This window comes from Pristiophorus japonicus, chromosome 2 (genome assembly GCF_044704955.1).
Source record: "Pristiophorus japonicus isolate sPriJap1 chromosome 2, sPriJap1.hap1, whole genome shotgun sequence".
Classification (NCBI taxonomy): domain Eukaryota; kingdom Metazoa; phylum Chordata; class Chondrichthyes; family Pristiophoridae; genus Pristiophorus; species Pristiophorus japonicus.
Window position 1 is genome coordinate 276347736 of NC_091978.1, and position 15887 is coordinate 276363622.

Consider the following 15887-nt stretch of genomic DNA (forward strand, 5'->3'; position numbering starts at 1 on the left):
GCTTCAGCAGTGGAAGTGCTCCCTGGGTAACCACTCCACAAAGGCCAGGGATTTTGTAGAAGGACTTTGCTTTGGGGGCCAACAATTTTTACTTACTCATTATTTAAATTTGCTTTAAAAATCTTAAGAAAATAGGCCTCAAATTTCCATGCCATTTTCATTCAGGTTTTTTCCCCGCAAAACTGGGGTATGTTTTTTGGGGTGGATGCAAATTGGGAACAGAAACCATTTCCATCAGTTATTTCCATCATGCCCCCTCACCCTGAGTTTCCTAATGCAATTTGGCCCTTTCCACGTACCTCCCACTAAATCCACAGCCACCTCCTCATATAGTAGAATGAAGTAGCTTGCACCCCTGAATTTCTGGTTTTTACACTTGCAATGCACTAGGGCTAAGTTAGACTGAAAAATGCTGCCAGTAAAGCTGACAAAGGCTCAAATGATGCAATTTCTTAGTCTGAAGGGTGGTGGATTTGAATTGCAATTACTGCAGCTGGGAATGGCATTTTGGGGTAATTTTAAGGACGTGTTTATTTGTATGAACAGAATGACCACTGTGTCTATGATTGATCTCCATTATCACATGGCCTATTGCTGATTGGTCCCCTTGGAGGATAAGCCACACCCTGATCTGCTCTCGAATGTGTCACTGAAACCGCCCAGCCGAAGTTCTGACTGACTTTTCACCTTGTAATTCGATCCATTCTGACTTCAGAAGCCAGAGAGGACAGATCTTGACCAATCCAGCAAAAGCCACCAAATTCCAGCAGAAGCCCCTGACCCCAGTGTAAGTGCATCCCTCCACAGCTGAAGTCCCTTACCCCAAAGCCCTAGAGGCTGGCAATAGCTACTGACCCAAATGACACGGAAATAATGTATGAGATGTAATGAAATTTATTGACAAAAGACAATCAAGTTGCATTGTATAAAACTCTCCAACATGATTAACACTAGCATTGCTCACATACATGTATGTCTGGAGTCACACTGGGAGGGAAGCAACAACACACAGCTCACATACTTGTACGAGATATGACTACCTGCATGGATGCACTTACACAGAGTAACAGCAGCACAGCTCCCAGCTCGGTCAATGCTCCGGGGTCCTTAGCAAAAGCCACAACTTTCTAGCAACACTACAAAGCAAGCAAACGCGATTGGATGCTCAGCGGTTCAGTCGGTCGGAGGATCAGCAGCTCAGTTGGAGGATCAGTGGCTCAGTCAGAGGATCAGTGGCTCAGTCAGAGGATCAGTGGCTCAGTCAGAGGATCAGGGGCTCAGTCAGAGGATCAGGGGCTCAGTCAGTCGGAGGATCAGGGGCTCAGTCAGAGGATCAGGGGCTCAGTCAGTCGGAGGATCAGGGGCTCAGTCAGAGGATCAGGGGCTCAGTCAGTCGGAGGATCAGGGGCTCAGTCAGAGGATCAGGGGCTCAGTCGGTCGGAGGATCAACGGCTCAGTCGGAGGATCAGTGGCTCAGTCAGAGGATCAGGGGCTCAGTCGGTCGGAGGATCAGGGGCTCAGTCGGTCGGAGGATCAGGGGCTCAGTCGGAGGATCAGTGGCTCAGTCAGAGGATCAGGGGCTCAGTCGGTCGGAGGATCAGGGGCTCAGTCGGTCGGAGGATCAGGGGCTCAGTCGGTCGGAGGATCAACGCTCAGTCGGTCGGTGGTTCAGGGGCTCAGTCAGTCGGAGGATCAGGGGCTCAGTCGGTCGGAGGATCAGGGGCTCAGTCGGTCGGAGGATCAACGCACAGTCGGTCGGTGGTTCAGGGGCTCAGTCGGTCGGAGGATCAACGGAGCAGTCGGTCGGAGGATCAGGGGCTCAGTCGGTCGGAGGATCAACGGAGCAGTCGGTCGGAGGATCAGGGGCTCAGTCGGTCGGAGGATCAGGGGCTCAGTCGGTCGGAGGATCAACGGCTCAGTCGGTCGGAGGATCAGGGGCCCAGTCAGTCGGAGGATCAGGGGCTCAGTTGGTCTGAGGATCAGGGGCTCAGTCGGTCGGAGGATCAGGGCCTCAGTCGGTCGGAGGATCAGGGCCTCAGTCGGTCGGAGGATCAGGGGCCCAGTCGGTCGGAGGATCAACGGCTCAGTCGGTCGGAGGATCAGGGCCTCAGTCGGTCGGAGGATCAACGGCTCAGTCGGTCGGAGGATCAGGGCCTCAGTCGGTCTGAGGATCAGGGGCTCAGTCGGTCGGAGGATCAGGGCCTCAGTCGGTCGGAGGATCAGGGCCTCAGTCGGTCGGAGGATCAGGGCCTCAGTCGGTCGGAGGATCAGGGGCTCAGTCGGACGGAGGATCTGGGGCTCAGTCGGTCGGAGGATCAACGCTCAGTCGGTCGGAGGATCCGGGGCTCAGTCAGAGGATCGGGGCTGAGTCGGTCGGAGGATCAACGGCTCAGTCGGTCGGAGGATCCGGGGCTCAGTCGGACGGAGAATCAGGGGCTCAGTCAGTCGGAGGATCAGGTGCTCAGACGGTCGGAGGATCAGGGGCTCAGTCGGTCGGAGGATCAGGGCCTCAGTCCGTCGGAGGATCAGGGCCTCAGTCGGTCGGAGGATCAGGGGATCAGTCGGTCGGAGAATCAGGGCCTCAGTCGGTCGGAGGATCAGGGGCTCAGTCGGTCGGAGGATCAGGGCCTCAGTCGGTAATGGATCAGGGCCTCAGTCGGTCGGAGGATCAGGGGCTCAGTCGGTCGGAGGATCAGGGGCTGAGTCGGTCGGAGGATCAGGGGCTCAGTCGGTCGGAGGATCAGGGGCTCAGTCGGTCGGAGGATCAGGGGTTCTGTAAGTCGGAGGATCAGGGGCTCAGTCGGTCGGAGGATCAGGGGTTCTGTCAGTCGGAGGATCAGGGGCTCAGTCAGTCGGAGGATCAGGGGCTCAGTCGGTCTGAGGATCAGGGGTTCTGTCAGTCGGAGGATCAGGGCCTCAGTCGGTCGGAGGATCAGGGGCTCAGTCGGTCGGAGGATCAGGGCCTCAGTCGGAGGATCAGGGCCTCAGTCGGTCGGAGGATCAGGGGCTCAGTCGGTCGGAGGATCAGGGCCTCAGTCGGTAATGGATCAGGGCCTCAGTCGGTCGGAGGATCAGGGGCTCAGTCCGTCGGAGGATCAGGGGTTCTGTCAGTCGGAGGATCAGGGGCTCAGTCAATCGGAGGATCAGGGGCTCACTCGGTCGGAGGTTCAGGGGCTCAGTCAGTCGGAGGATCAGGGGCTCAGTCGTTCGGAGGATCAACGGCTCAGTCGGTCGGAGGATCAGGGGCTCAGTCGGTCGGAGGATCAGGGGCTCAGTCGGTCGGAGGATCAATGGAGCAGTCGGTCGGAGGATCAGGGGCTCAGTCGGTCGGAGGATCAGGGGCTCAGTCGGTCGGAGGATCAACGGAGCAGTCGGTCGGAGGATCAGGGGCTCAGTCGGTCGGAGGATCAACGGAGCAGTCGGTCGGAGGATCAGGGGCTCAGTCGATCGGAGGGTCAGGGGCTCAGTCGGTCGGAGGATCAGGGGTTCTGCCAGTCGGAGGATCAGGGCCTCAGTCGGTCGGAGGATCAGGGCCTCAGTCGGTAATGGATCAGGGCCTCAGTCGGTCGGAGGATCAGGGGCTCAGTCGGTCGGAGGATCAGGGGCTGAGTCGGCCGGAGGATCAGGGGCTCTGTCGGTCGGAGGATCAGGGGCTCAGTCGGTCGGAGGATCAGGGGCTCTGTCGGTCGGAGGATCAGGGGCTCAGTCGGTCGGAGGATCAACGGCTCAGTCGGTCGGAGGATCAGGGCCTCAGTCGGTCGGAGGATCAGGGCCTCAGTCGGTCGGAGGATCAGGGGCTCAGTCGGTCGGAGGATCAGGGCCTCAGTCGGTCGGAGGATCAGGGCCTCAGTCGGTCGGAGGATCAGGGGTTCTGTATGTCGGAGGATCAGGGGCTCAGTCGGTCGGAGGATCAGGGGTTCTGTCAGTCGGAGGATCAGGGGCTCAGTCAGTCGGAGGATCAGGGGCTCAGTCGGTCGGAGGATCGGGGTTCTGTCAGTCGGAGGATCAGGGGCTCAGTCGGTCGGAGGATCAGGGGCTCAGTCGGTCGGAGGATCAGGGGCTCAGTCCGTCGGAGGATCAGGGGTTCTGTCAGTCGGAGGATCAGGGGCTCAGTCAGTCGGAGGATCAGGGGCTCACTCGGTCGGAGGTTCAGGGGCTCAGTCAGTCGGAGGATCAGGGGCTCAGTCGTTCGGAGGATCAACGGCTCAGTCGGTCGGAGGATCAGGGGCTCAGTCGGTCGGAGGATCAGGGGCTCAGTCGGTCGGAGGATCAACGGAGCAGACGGTCGGAGGATCAGGGGCTCAGTCAGTCGGAGGATAAGGGGCTCAGCCGGTCGGAGGATCAACGGAGCAGTCGGTCGGAGGATCAGGGGCTCAGTCGGTCGGAGGATCAACGGAGCAGTCGGTCGGAGGATCAGGGGCTCAGTCGGTCGGAGGATCAGGGGCTCAGTCGGTCGGAGGATCAGGGGTTCTGTCAGTCGGAGGATCAGGGGCTCAGTCAGTCGGAGGATCAGGGGCTCAGTCGGTCGGAGGATCAGGGGTTCTGTCAGTCGGAGGATCAGGGCCTCAGTCGGTCGGAGGATCAGGGGCTCAGTCGGTCGGAGGATCAGGGCCTCAGTCGGTAATGGATCAGGGCCTCAGTCGGTCGGAGGATCAGGGGCTCAGTCGGTCGGAGGATCAGGGCCTCAGTCGGTAATGGATCAGGGCCTCAGTCGGTCGGAGGATCAGGGGCTCAGTCGGTCGGAGGATCAGGGGCTGAGTCGGCCGGAGGATCAGGGGCTCAGTCGGTCGGAGGATCAGGGGCTCAGTCGGTCGGAGGATCAGGGGCTCAGTCGGTCGGAGGATCAGGGGTTCTGTAAGTCGGAGGATCAGGGGCTCAGTCGGTCGGAGGATCAGGGGTTCTGTCAGTCGGAGGATCAGGGGCTCAGTCAGTCGGAGGATCAGGGGCTCAGTCGGTCGGAGGATCAGGGGTTCTGTCCGTCGGAGGATCAGGGGCTCAGTCGGTCGGAGGATCAGGGGCTCAGTCGGTCGGAGGATCAGGGGCTCAGTCCGTCGGAGGATCAGGGGTTCTGTCAGTCGGAGGATCAGGGGCTCAGTCAGTCGGAGGATCAGGGGCTCACTCGGTCGGAGGTTCAGGGGCTCAGTCAGTCGGAGGATCAGGGGCTCAGTCGTTCGGAGGATCAACGGCTCAGTCGGTCGGAGGATCAGGGGCTCAGTCGGTCGGAGGATCAGGGGCTCAGTCGATCGGAGGATCAACGGAGCAGTCGGTCGGAGGATCAGGGGCTCAGTCAGTCGGAGGATCAGGGGCTCAGTCGGTCGGAGGATCAACGGAGCAGTCGGTCGGAGGATCAGGGGCTCAGTCGGTCGGAGGATCAACGGAGCAGTCGGTCGGAGGATCAGGGGCTCAGTCGGTCGGAGGATCAGGGGCTCAGTCGGTCGGAGGATCAGGGGCTCAGTCAGTCGGAGGATCAGGGGCTCAGTTGGTCTGAGGATCAGGGGCTCAGTCGGTCGGAGGATCAGGGGCTCAGTTGGTCTGAGGATCAGGGGCTCAGTCGGTCGGAGGATCAGGGGCTCAGTCGGTCGGAGGATCAGGCGCTCAGTCGGTCGGAGGATCAGGGGCTCAGTCGGTCTGAGGATCAGGGGCTCAGTCGGTCGGTGGATCAACGGCTCAGTCGGTCGGAGGATCAGGGGTTCAGTCGGTCGGAGGATCAGGGGCTCAGTCGGTCGGAGGATCAGGGGCTCAGTCGGTCGGAGGATCAGGGGCTCAGTCGGTCGGAGGATCAGGGGCTCAGTCGGTCGGAGGATCAGGGGCTCAGTCGGTCGGAGGATCAACGGCTCAGTCGGTCGGAGGATCCGGGGCTCGGTCGGTCGGAGGATCCGGGGCTTAGTCGGTCGGAGGATAAGGGGCTCAGTCGGTCGGAGGATCCGGGGCTTAGTCGGTCGGAGGATCAGGGGCTCAGTCGGTCGGAGGATCAGGGCCTCAGTCGGTCGGAGGATCAGGGCCTCAGTCGGTCGGAAGATCAGGGGCTCAGTCGTTCGGAGGATCAACGGCTCAGTCGGTCGGGGGATCAGGGGTTCAGTCGGTCGGAGGACCAGCAGCTCAGTCGGACGGAGGATCCGGGGCTCAATCGGTCGGAGGATCAGCGGCTCAGTCAGTTGGAGTATCAGGGGCTCAGTCAGTCGGAGGATCAGGGGCTCAGTCGGTCGGAGGATCAGGGGCTCAGTCGGTCGGAGGATCAGGGGCTCAGTCGGTCGGAGTATCAGGGGCTCAGTCAGTCAGAGTATCAGGGGCTCAGTCGGTCGGAGGATCAGGGGCTCAGTCGGTCGGAGGATCAGGGGCTCAGTCGGTCGGAGGATCAGGGGCTCAGTCGGTCGGAGGATCGGGGGCTCAGTCTGTCGGAGGATCAGGGGCTCAGTCAGTCGGAGGATCAGGGGCTCAGTCAGTCGGAGGATCAGGGGCTCAGTCGGTCGGAGGATCAGGGGCTCAGTCTGTCGGAGGATCAGGGGCTCAGTCTGTCGGAGGATCAGGGGCTCAGTCTGTCGGAGGATCAGGGGCTCAGTCGGTCGGAGGATCAGGGGCTCAGTCTGTCGGAGGATCAGGGGCTCAGTCGGTCGGAGGATCAGGGGCTCAGTCGGTCGGAGGATCAGGGGCTCAGTCGGTCGGAGGATCAGGGGCTCAGTCTGTCGGAGGATCAGGGGCTCAGTCTGTCGGAGGATCAGGGGCTCAGTCGGTCGGAGGATTAGGGGCTCAGTCGGTCGGAGGATCAGGGGCTCAGTCGGAGGATCAGGGGCTCAGTCGTTCAGAAGATCAGCGGCTCAGTCGGAGGATCAACAGCTCAGTCGGTCGGAGGATCAGGGGCTCAGTCGATCGGAGGATCAACGGAGCAGTCGGTCAGAGGATCAACGGAGCAGTCGGTCGGAGGATCAGGGGCTCAGTCGGTCGGAGGATCAGGGGCTCAGTCGGTCGGAGGATCAGGGGCTCAGTCGGTCGGAGGATCAGGGGCTCAGTCGGTCGGAGGATCAGGGCCTCAGTCGGTCGGAGGATCAGGGGCTCAGTCGGTCTGAGGATCAGTGGCTCAGTCGGTCGGAGGATCAGGGGCTCAGTCGGTCGGAGGATCAACGGCTCAGACGGTCGGAGGATCAGGGGCTCAGTCGGTCGGAGGATCAGGGCCTCAGTCGGTCGGAGGATCAGGGCCTCAGTCGGTCAGAGGATCAGCAGCTCAGTCGGAGGATCAGGGTCTCAGTCGGTCGGAGGATCAGGGGCTCAGTCGGCCGGAGGATCAGGGGCTCAGTCGGTCGGAGGATCAGGGCCTCAGTCGGTCGGAGGATCAGGGCCTCAGTCGGTCGGAGGATCAGGGGCTCAGTCGGTCGGAAGATCAGGGGCTCAGTCGTTTGGAGGATCAACGGCTCAGTCGGTCGGGGGATCAGGGGTTCAGTCGGTCGGAGGACCAGCAGCTCAGTCAGTCGGAGTATCAGGGGCTCAGTCAGTCGGAGGATCAGGGGCTCAGTCGGTTGGAGGATCAGGGGCTCAGTCGGTCGGAGGATCAGGGGCTCAGTCGGTCGGAGGATCAGGGGCTCAGTCGGACGGAGGATCCGGGGCTCAATCGGTCGGAGGATCAGCGGCTCAATCAGTCGGAGTATCAGGGCTCAGTCAGTCGGAGGATCAGGGGCTCAGTCGGTCGGAGGATCAGGGGCTCAGTCGGTCGGAGGATCAGGGGCTCAGTCGGTCGGAGGATCAGGGGCTCAGTCGGTAGGAGGATCAGGGGCTCAGTCGGTCGGAGGATCAGGGGCTCAGTCAGTCGGAGGATCAGGGGCTCAGTCGGTCGGAGGATCAGGGATTCTGTCAGTCGGAGGATCAGGGGCTCAGTCAGTCGGAGGATCAGGGCCTCAGTCGGTCGGAGGATCAGGGGCTCAGTCGGTCGGAGGATCAACGGAGCAGTCGGTCGGAGGATCAGGGGCTCAGTCGGTCGGAGGATCAACGGAGCAGTCGGTCGGAGGATCAGGGGCTCAGTCGGTCGGAGGATCAGGGGCTCAGTCGGTCGGAGGATCAACGGCTCAGTCGGTCGGAGGATCAGGGGCCCAGTCAGTCGGAGGATCAGGGGCTCAGTTGGTCTGAGGATCAGGGGCTCAGTCGGTCGGAGGATCAGGGCCTCAGTCGGTCGGAGGATCAGGGCCTCAGTCGGTCGGAGGATCAGGGGCCCAGTCGGTCGGAGGATCAACGGCTCAGTCGGTCGGAGGATCAGGGCCTCAGTCGGTCGGAGGATCAACGGTTCAGTCGGTCGGAGGATCAGGGCCTCAGTCGGTCTGAGGATCAGGGGCTCAGTCGGTCGGAGGATCAGGGCCTCAGTCGGTCGGAGGATCAGGGCCTCAGTCGATCGGAGGATCAGGGGCTCAGTCGGTCGGAGGATCAGGGGCTCAGTCGGACGGAGGATCTGGGGCTCAGTCGGTCGGAGGATCAACGCTCAGTCGGTCGGAGGATCCGGGGCTCAGTCAGAGGATCGGGGCTGAGTCGGTCGGAGGATCAACGGCTCAGTCGGTCGGAGGATCCGGGGCTCAGTCGGACGGAGAATCAGGGGCTCAGTCAGTCGGAGGATCAGGTGCTCAGACGGTCGGAGGATCAGGGGCTCAGTCGGTCGGAGGATCAGGGCCTCAGTCCGTCGGAGGATCAGGGCCTCAGTCGGTCGGAGGATCAGGGGATCAGTCGGTCGGAGAATCAGGGCCTCAGTCGGTCGGAGGATCAGGGGCTCAGTCGGTCGGAGGATCAGGGCCTCAGTCGGTAATGGATCAGGGCCTCAGTCGGTCGGAGGATCAGGGGCTCAGTCGGTCGGAGGATCAGGGGCTGAGTCGGTCGGAGGATCAGGGGCTCAGTCGGTCGGAGGATCAGGGGCTCAGTCGGTCGGAGGATCAGGGGTTCTGTAAGTCGGAGGATCAGGGGCTCAGTCGGTCGGAGGATCAGGGGTTCTGTCAGTCGGAGGATCAGGGGCTCAGTCAGTCGGAGGATCAGGGGCTCAGTCGGTCTGAGGATCAGGGGTTCTGTCAGTCGGAGGATCAGGGCCTCAGTCGGTCGGAGGATCAGGGGCTCAGTCGGTCGGAGGATCAGGGCCTCAGTCGGAGGATCAGGGCCTCAGTCGGTCGGAGGATCAGGGGCTCAGTCGGTCGGAGGATCAGGGCCTCAGTCGGTAATGGATCAGGGCCTCAGTCGGTCGGAGGATCAGGGGCTCAGTCCGTCGGAGGATCAGGGGTTCTGTCAGTCGGAGGTTCAGGGGCTCAGTCAGTCGGAGGATCAGGGGCTCACTCGGTCGGAGGTTCAGGGGCTCAGTCAGTCGGAGGATCAGGGGCTCAGTCGTTCGGAGGATCAACGGCTCAGTCGGTCGGAGGATCAGGGGCTCAGTCGGTCGGAGGATCAGGGGCTCAGTCGGTCGGAGGATCAATGGAGCAGTCGGTCGGAGGATCAGGGGCTCAGTCGGTCGGAGGATCAGGGGCTCAGTCGGTCGGAGGATCAACGGAGCAGTCGGTCGGAGGATCAGGGGCTCAGTCGGTCGGAGGATCAACGGAGCAGTCGGTCGGAGGATCAGGGGCTCAGTCGATCGGAGGATCAGGGGCTCAGTCGGTCGGAGGATCAGGGGTTCTGCCAGTCGGAGGATCAGGGCCTCAGTCGGTCGGAGGATCAGGGCCTCAGTCGGTAATGGATCAGGGCCTCAGTCGGTCGGAGGATCAGGGGCTCAGTCGGTCGGAGGATCAGGGGCTGAGTCGGCCGGAGGATCAGGGGCTCAGTCGGTCGGAGGATCAGGGGCTCAGTCGGTCGGAGGATCAGGGGCTCTGTCGGTCGGAGGATCAGGGGCTCAGTCGGTCGGAGGATCAACGGCTCAGTCGGTCGGAGGATCAGGGCCTCAGTCGGTCGGAGGATCAGGGCCTCAGTCGGTCGGAGGATCAGGGGCTCAGTCGGTCGGAGGATCAGGGCCTCAGTCGGTCGGAGGATCAGGGCCTCAGTCGGTCGGAGGATCAGGGGTTCTGTAAGTCGGAGGATCAGGGGCTCAGTCGGTCGGAGGATCAGGGGTTCTGTCAGTCGGAGGATCAGGGGCTCAGTCAGTCGGAGGATCAGGGGCTCAGTCGGTCGGAGGATCAGGGGTTCTGTCAGTCGGAGGATCAGGGGCTCAGTCGGTCGGAGGATCAGGGGCTCAGTCGGTCGGAGGATCAGGGGCTCAGTCCGTCGGAGGATCAGGGGTTCTGTCAGTCGGAGGATCAGGGCCTCAGTCGGTCGGAGGATCAGGGGCTCAGTCGGTCGGAGGATCAGGGCCTCAGTCGGTAATGGATCAGGGCCTCAGTCGGTCGGAGGATCAGGGGCTCAGTCGGTCGGAGGATCAGGGCCTCAGTCGGTAATGAATCAGGGCCTCAGTCGGTCGGAGGATCAGGGGCTCAGTCGGTCGGAGGATCAGGGGCTGAGTCGGCCGGAGGATCAGGGGCTCAGTCGGTCGGAGGATCAGGGGCTCAGTCGGTCGGAGGATCAGGGGCTCAGTCGGTCGGAGGATCAGGGGTTCTGTAAGTCGGAGGATCAGGGGCTCAGTCGGTCGGAGGATCAGGGGTTCTGTCAGTCGGAGGATCAGGGGCTCAGTCAGTCGGAGGATCAGGGGCTCAGTCGGTCGGAGGATCAGGGGTTCTGTCAGTCGGAGGATCAGGGGCTCAGTCGGTCGGAGGATCAGGGGCTCAGTCGGTCGGAGGATCAGGGGCTCAGTCCGTCGGAGGATCAGGGGTTCTGTCAGTCGGAGGATCAGGGGCTCAGTCAGTCGGAGGATCAGGGGCTCACTCGGTCGGAGGTTCAGGGGCTCAGTCAGTCGGAGGATCAGGGGCTCAGTCGTTCGGAGGATCAACGGCTCAGTCGGTCGGAGGATCAGGGGCTCAGTCGGTCGGAGGATCAGGGGCTCAGTCGATCGGAGGATCAACGGAGCAGTCGGTCGGAGGATCAGGGGCTCAGTCAGTCGGAGGATCAGGGGCTCAGTCCGTCGGAGGATCAACGGAGCAGTCGGTCGGAGGATCAGGGGCTCAGTCGGTCGGAGGATCAACGGAGCAGTCGGTCGGAGGATCAGGGGCTCAGTCGGTCGGAGGATCAGGGGCTCAGTCGGTCGGAGGATCAGGGGCTCAGTCAGTCAGAGGATCAGGGGCTCAGTTGGTCTGAGGATCAGGGGCTCAGTCAGTCGGAGGATCAGGGGCTCAGTCGGTCGGAGGATCAGGCGCTCAGTCTGTCGGAGGATCAGGGGCTCAGTCGGTCTGAGGATCAGGGGCTCATTCGGTCGGTGGATCAACGGCTCAGTCGGTCGGAGGATCAGGGGTTCAGTCGGTCGGAGGATCAGGGGCTCAGTCGGTCGGAGGATCAGGGGCTCAGTCGGTCGGAGGATCAGGGGCTCAGTCGGTCGGAGGATCAGGGGCTCAGTTGGTCGGAGGATCAGGGGCTCAGTCTGTCGGAGGATCAGGGACTCAGACGGTAGGAATATCAGGGGTTCAGTCGGTCGGAGGATCAGGGGCTCAGTCGGTCGGAGGATCAGGGGCTCAGTCGGTCGGAGGATCAACGGCTCAATCGGTCGGAGGATCCGGGGCTCGGTCGGTCGGAGGATCCGGGGCTTAGTCGGTCGGAGGATAAGGGGCTCAGTCGGTCGGAGGATCCGGGGCTTAGTCGGTCGGAGGATCAGGGGCTCAGTCGGTCGGAGGATCAGGGCCTCAGTCGGTCGGAGGATCAGGGCCTCAGTCGATCGGAAGATCAGGGGCTCAGTCGTTCGGAGGATCAACGGCTCAGTCGGTCGGGGGATCAGGGGTTCAGTCGGTCGGAGGACCAGCAGCTCAGTCGGACGGAGGATCCGGGGCTCAATCGGTCGGAGGATCAGCGGCTCAGTCAGTTGGAGTATCAGGGGCTCAGTCAGTCGGAGGATCAGGGGCTCAGTCGGTCGGAGGATCAGGGGCTCAGTCGGTCGGAGGATCAGGGGCTCAGTCGGTCGGAGTATCAGGGGCTCAGTCGGTTGGAGGATCAGGGGCTCAGTCGGTCGGAGGATCAGGGGCTCAGTCGGTCGGAGGATCAGGGGCTCAGTCGGTCGGAGGATCAGGGGCTCAGTCGGTCGGAGGATCAGGGCCTCAGTCGGTCGGAGGATCAGGGGAACAGTCGGTCGGAGGATCCGGGGCTCAGTCGGTCGGAGGATCAGGGGCTCAGTCGGAGGATCAGAGGCTCAGTCGTTCAGAAGATCAGCGGCTCAGTCGGAGGATCAACAGCTCAGTCGGTCGGAGGATCAGGGGCTCAGTCGATCGGAGGATCAACGGAGCAGTCGGTCAGAGGATCAACGGAGCAGTCGGTCGGAGGATCAGGGGCTCAGTCGGTCGGAGGATCAGGGGCTCAGTCGGTCGGAGGATCAGGGGCTCAGTCGGTCGGAGGATCAGGGGCTCAGTCGGTCGGAGGATCAGGGCCTCAGTCGGTCGGAGGATCAGGGGCTCAGTCGGTCTGAGGATCAGTGGCTCAGTCGGTCGGAGGATCAGGGGCTCAGTCGGCCGGAGGATCAGGGGCTCAGTCGGTCGGAGGATCAGCAGCTCAGTCGGAGGATCAGGGTCTCAGTCGGTCGGAGGATCAGGGGCTCAGTCGGCCGGAGGATCAGGGGCTCAGTCGGTCGGAGGATCAGGGCCTCAGTCGGTCGGAGGATCAGGGCCTCAGTCGGTCGGAGGATCAGGGGCTCAGTCGGTCGGAAGATCAGGGGCTCAGTCGTTTGGAGGATCAACGGCTCAGTCGGTCGGGGGATCAGGGGTTCAGTCGGTCGGAGGACCAGCAGCTCAGTCAGTCGGAGTATCAGGGGCTCAGTCAGTCGGAGGATCAGGGGCTCAGTCGGTCGGAGGATCAGGGGCTCAGTCGGTCGGAGGATCAGGGGCTCAGTCGGTCGGAGGATCAGGGGCTCAGTCGGACGGAGGATCCGGGGCTCAATCGGTCGGAGGATCAGCGGCTCAATCAGTCGGAGTATCAGGGCTCAGTCAGTCGGAGGATCAGGGGCTCAGTCGGTCGGAGGATCAGGGGCTCAGTCGGTCGGAGGATCAGGGGCTCAGTCGGTCGGAGGATCAGGGGCTCAGTCGGTAGGAGGATCAGGGGCTCAGTCGGTCGGAGGATCAGGGGCTCAGTCAGTCGGAGGATCAGGGGCTCAGTCGGTCGGAGGATCAGGGATTCTGTCAGTCGGAGGATCAGGGGCTCAGTCAGTCGGAGGATCAGGGCCTCAGTCGGTCGGAGGATCAGGGGCTCAGTCGGTCGGAGGATCAGGGGCTCAGTCGGTCGGAGGATCAGGGGCTCGGTCGGTCGGAGGATCAGGGGCTCAGTCGGTCGGAGGATCAGGGGCTCAGTCGGTCGGAGGATCAGGGGCTCGGTCGGTCGGAGGATCAGGGGCTCAGTCGGACGGAGGATCCGGGGCTCAATCGGTCGGAGGATCAGCGGCTCAGTCGGTCGGAGGATCAGGGGCTCAGTCAGTCGGAGGATCAGGGGCTCAGTCGGTCGGAGTATCAGGGCTCAGTCAGTCGGAGGATCAGGGGCTCAGTCGGTCGGAGGATCAGGGGCTCAGTCAGTCGGAGGATCAGGGGCTCAGTCGTTCGGAGGATCAGGGGCTCAGTCGGTCGGAGCATCGGGGGCTCAGTCTGTCGGAGGATCAGGGGCTCAGTCAGTCGGAGGATCAGGGGCTCAGTCGGTCGGAGGATTAGGGGCTCAGTCGGTCGGAGGATCAGGGGCTCAGTCGGAGGATCAGGGTTCAGTCGTTCAGAAGATCAGCGGCTCAGTCGGAGGATCAGGGGCTCAGTCAGTCGGAGGATCAACGGCTCAGTCAGTCAGAGGATCAGAGGCTCAGTCGATCGGAGGATCAACGGTGCAGTCGGTCAGAGGATCAGGGGCTCAGTCGGTCGGAGGATCAACGGAGCAGTCGGTCGGAGGATCAGGGGCTCAGTCGGTCGGAGGATCAACGGAGCAGTCGGTCGGAGGATCAGGGGCTCAGTCGGTCGGAGGATCAACGGAGCAGTCGGTCGGAGGATCAGGGGCTCAGTCGGTCGGAGGATCAACGGAGCAGTCGGTCGGAGGATCAGGGGCTCAGTCAGTCGGAGGATCAGGGGCTCAGTCGGTCGGAGGATCAGGGCCTCAGTCGGTCGGAGGATCAGGGCCTCAGTCGGTCGGAGGATCAGGGGCTCAGTCGGTCAGAGGATCAGGGGCTCAGTCGGTCGGAGGATCAGGGGCTCAGTCGGTCGGAGGATGAGGGGCTCAGTCGGTCAGAGGATCAACGGCTCAGTCGGTCGGACGATCAACGGCTCAGTCGGTCGGAGGATCAACGGCTCAGTCGGTCGGAGGATCAGGGGCTCAGTCGGTCGGAGGATCAGGGGCTCAGTCGGTCGGAGGATCAGTGGCTCAGTCAGTCGGAGGATTAGTGGCTCAGTCGGTCGGAGGATCAGGGGCTCGGTCGGTCGGAGGATCAACGGAGCAGTCGGTCGGAGGATCAGGGGCTCAGTCGGTCGGAGGATCAACGGAGCAGTCGGTCGGAGGATCAGGGCCTCAGTCGGTCGGAGGATCAGGGGAACAGTCGGTCGGAGGATCCGGGGCTCAGTCGGTCGGAGGATCAGGGGCTCAGTCGGAGGATCAGAGGCTCAGTCGTTCAGAAGATCAGCGGCTCAGTCGGAGGATCAACAGCTCAGTCGGTCGGAGGATCAGGGGCTCAGTCGATCGGAGGATCAACGGAGCAGTCGGTCAGAGGATCAACGGAGCAGTCGGTCGGAGGATCAGGGGCTCAGTCGGTCGGAGGATCAGGGGCTCAGTCGGTCGGAGGATCAGGGGCTCAGTCGGTCGGAGGATCAGGGGCTCAGTCGGTCGGAGGATCAGGGCCTCAGTCGGTCGGAGGATCAGGGGCTCAGTCGGTCTGAGGATCAGTGGCTCAGTCGGTCGGAGGATCAGGGGCTCAGTCGGCCGGAGGATCAGGGGCTCAGTCGGTCGGAGGATCAGCAGCTCAGTCGGAGGATCAGGGTCTCAGTCGGTCGGAGGATCAGGGGCTCAGTCGGCCGGAGGATCAGGGGCTCAGTCGGTCGGAGGATCAGGGCCTCAGTCGGTCGGAGGATCAGGGCCTCAGTCGGTCGGAGGATCAGGGGCTCAGTCGGTCGGAAGATCAGGGGCTCAGTCGTTTGGAGGATCAACGGCTCAGTCGGTCGGGGGATCAGGGGTTCAGTCGGTCGGAGGACCAGCAGCTCAGTCAGTCGGAGTATCAGGGGCTCAGTCAGTCGGAGGATCAGGGGCTCAGTCGGTCGGAGGATCAGGGGCTCAGTCGGTCGGAGGATCAGGGGCTCAGTCGGTCGGAGGATCAGGGGCTCAGTCGGACGGAGGATCCGGGGCTCAATCGGTCGGAGGATCAGCGGCTCAATCAGTCGGAGTATCAGGGCTCAGTCAGTCGGAGGATCAGGGGCTCAGTCGGTCGGAGGATCAGGGGCTCAGTCGGTCGGAGGATCAGGGGCTCAGTCGGTCGGAGGATCAGGGGCTCAGTCGGTAGGAGGATCAGGGGCTCAGTCGGTCGGAGGATCAGGGGCTCAGTCAGTCGGAGGATCAGGGGCTCAGTCGGTCGGAGGATCAGGGATTCTGTCAGTCGGAGGATCAGGGGCTCAGTCAGTCGGAGGATCAGGGCCTCAGTCGGTCGGAGGATCAGGGGCTCAGTCGGTCGGAGGATCAGGGGCTCAGTCGGTCGGAGGATCAGGGGCTCGGTCGGTCGGAGGATCAGGGGCTCAGTCGGTCGGAGGATCAGGGGCTCAGTCGGTCGGAGGATCAGGGGCTCGGTCGGTCGGAGGATCAGGGGCTCAGTCGGACGGAGGATCCGGGGCTCAATCGGTCGGAGGATCAGCGGCTCAGTCGGTCGG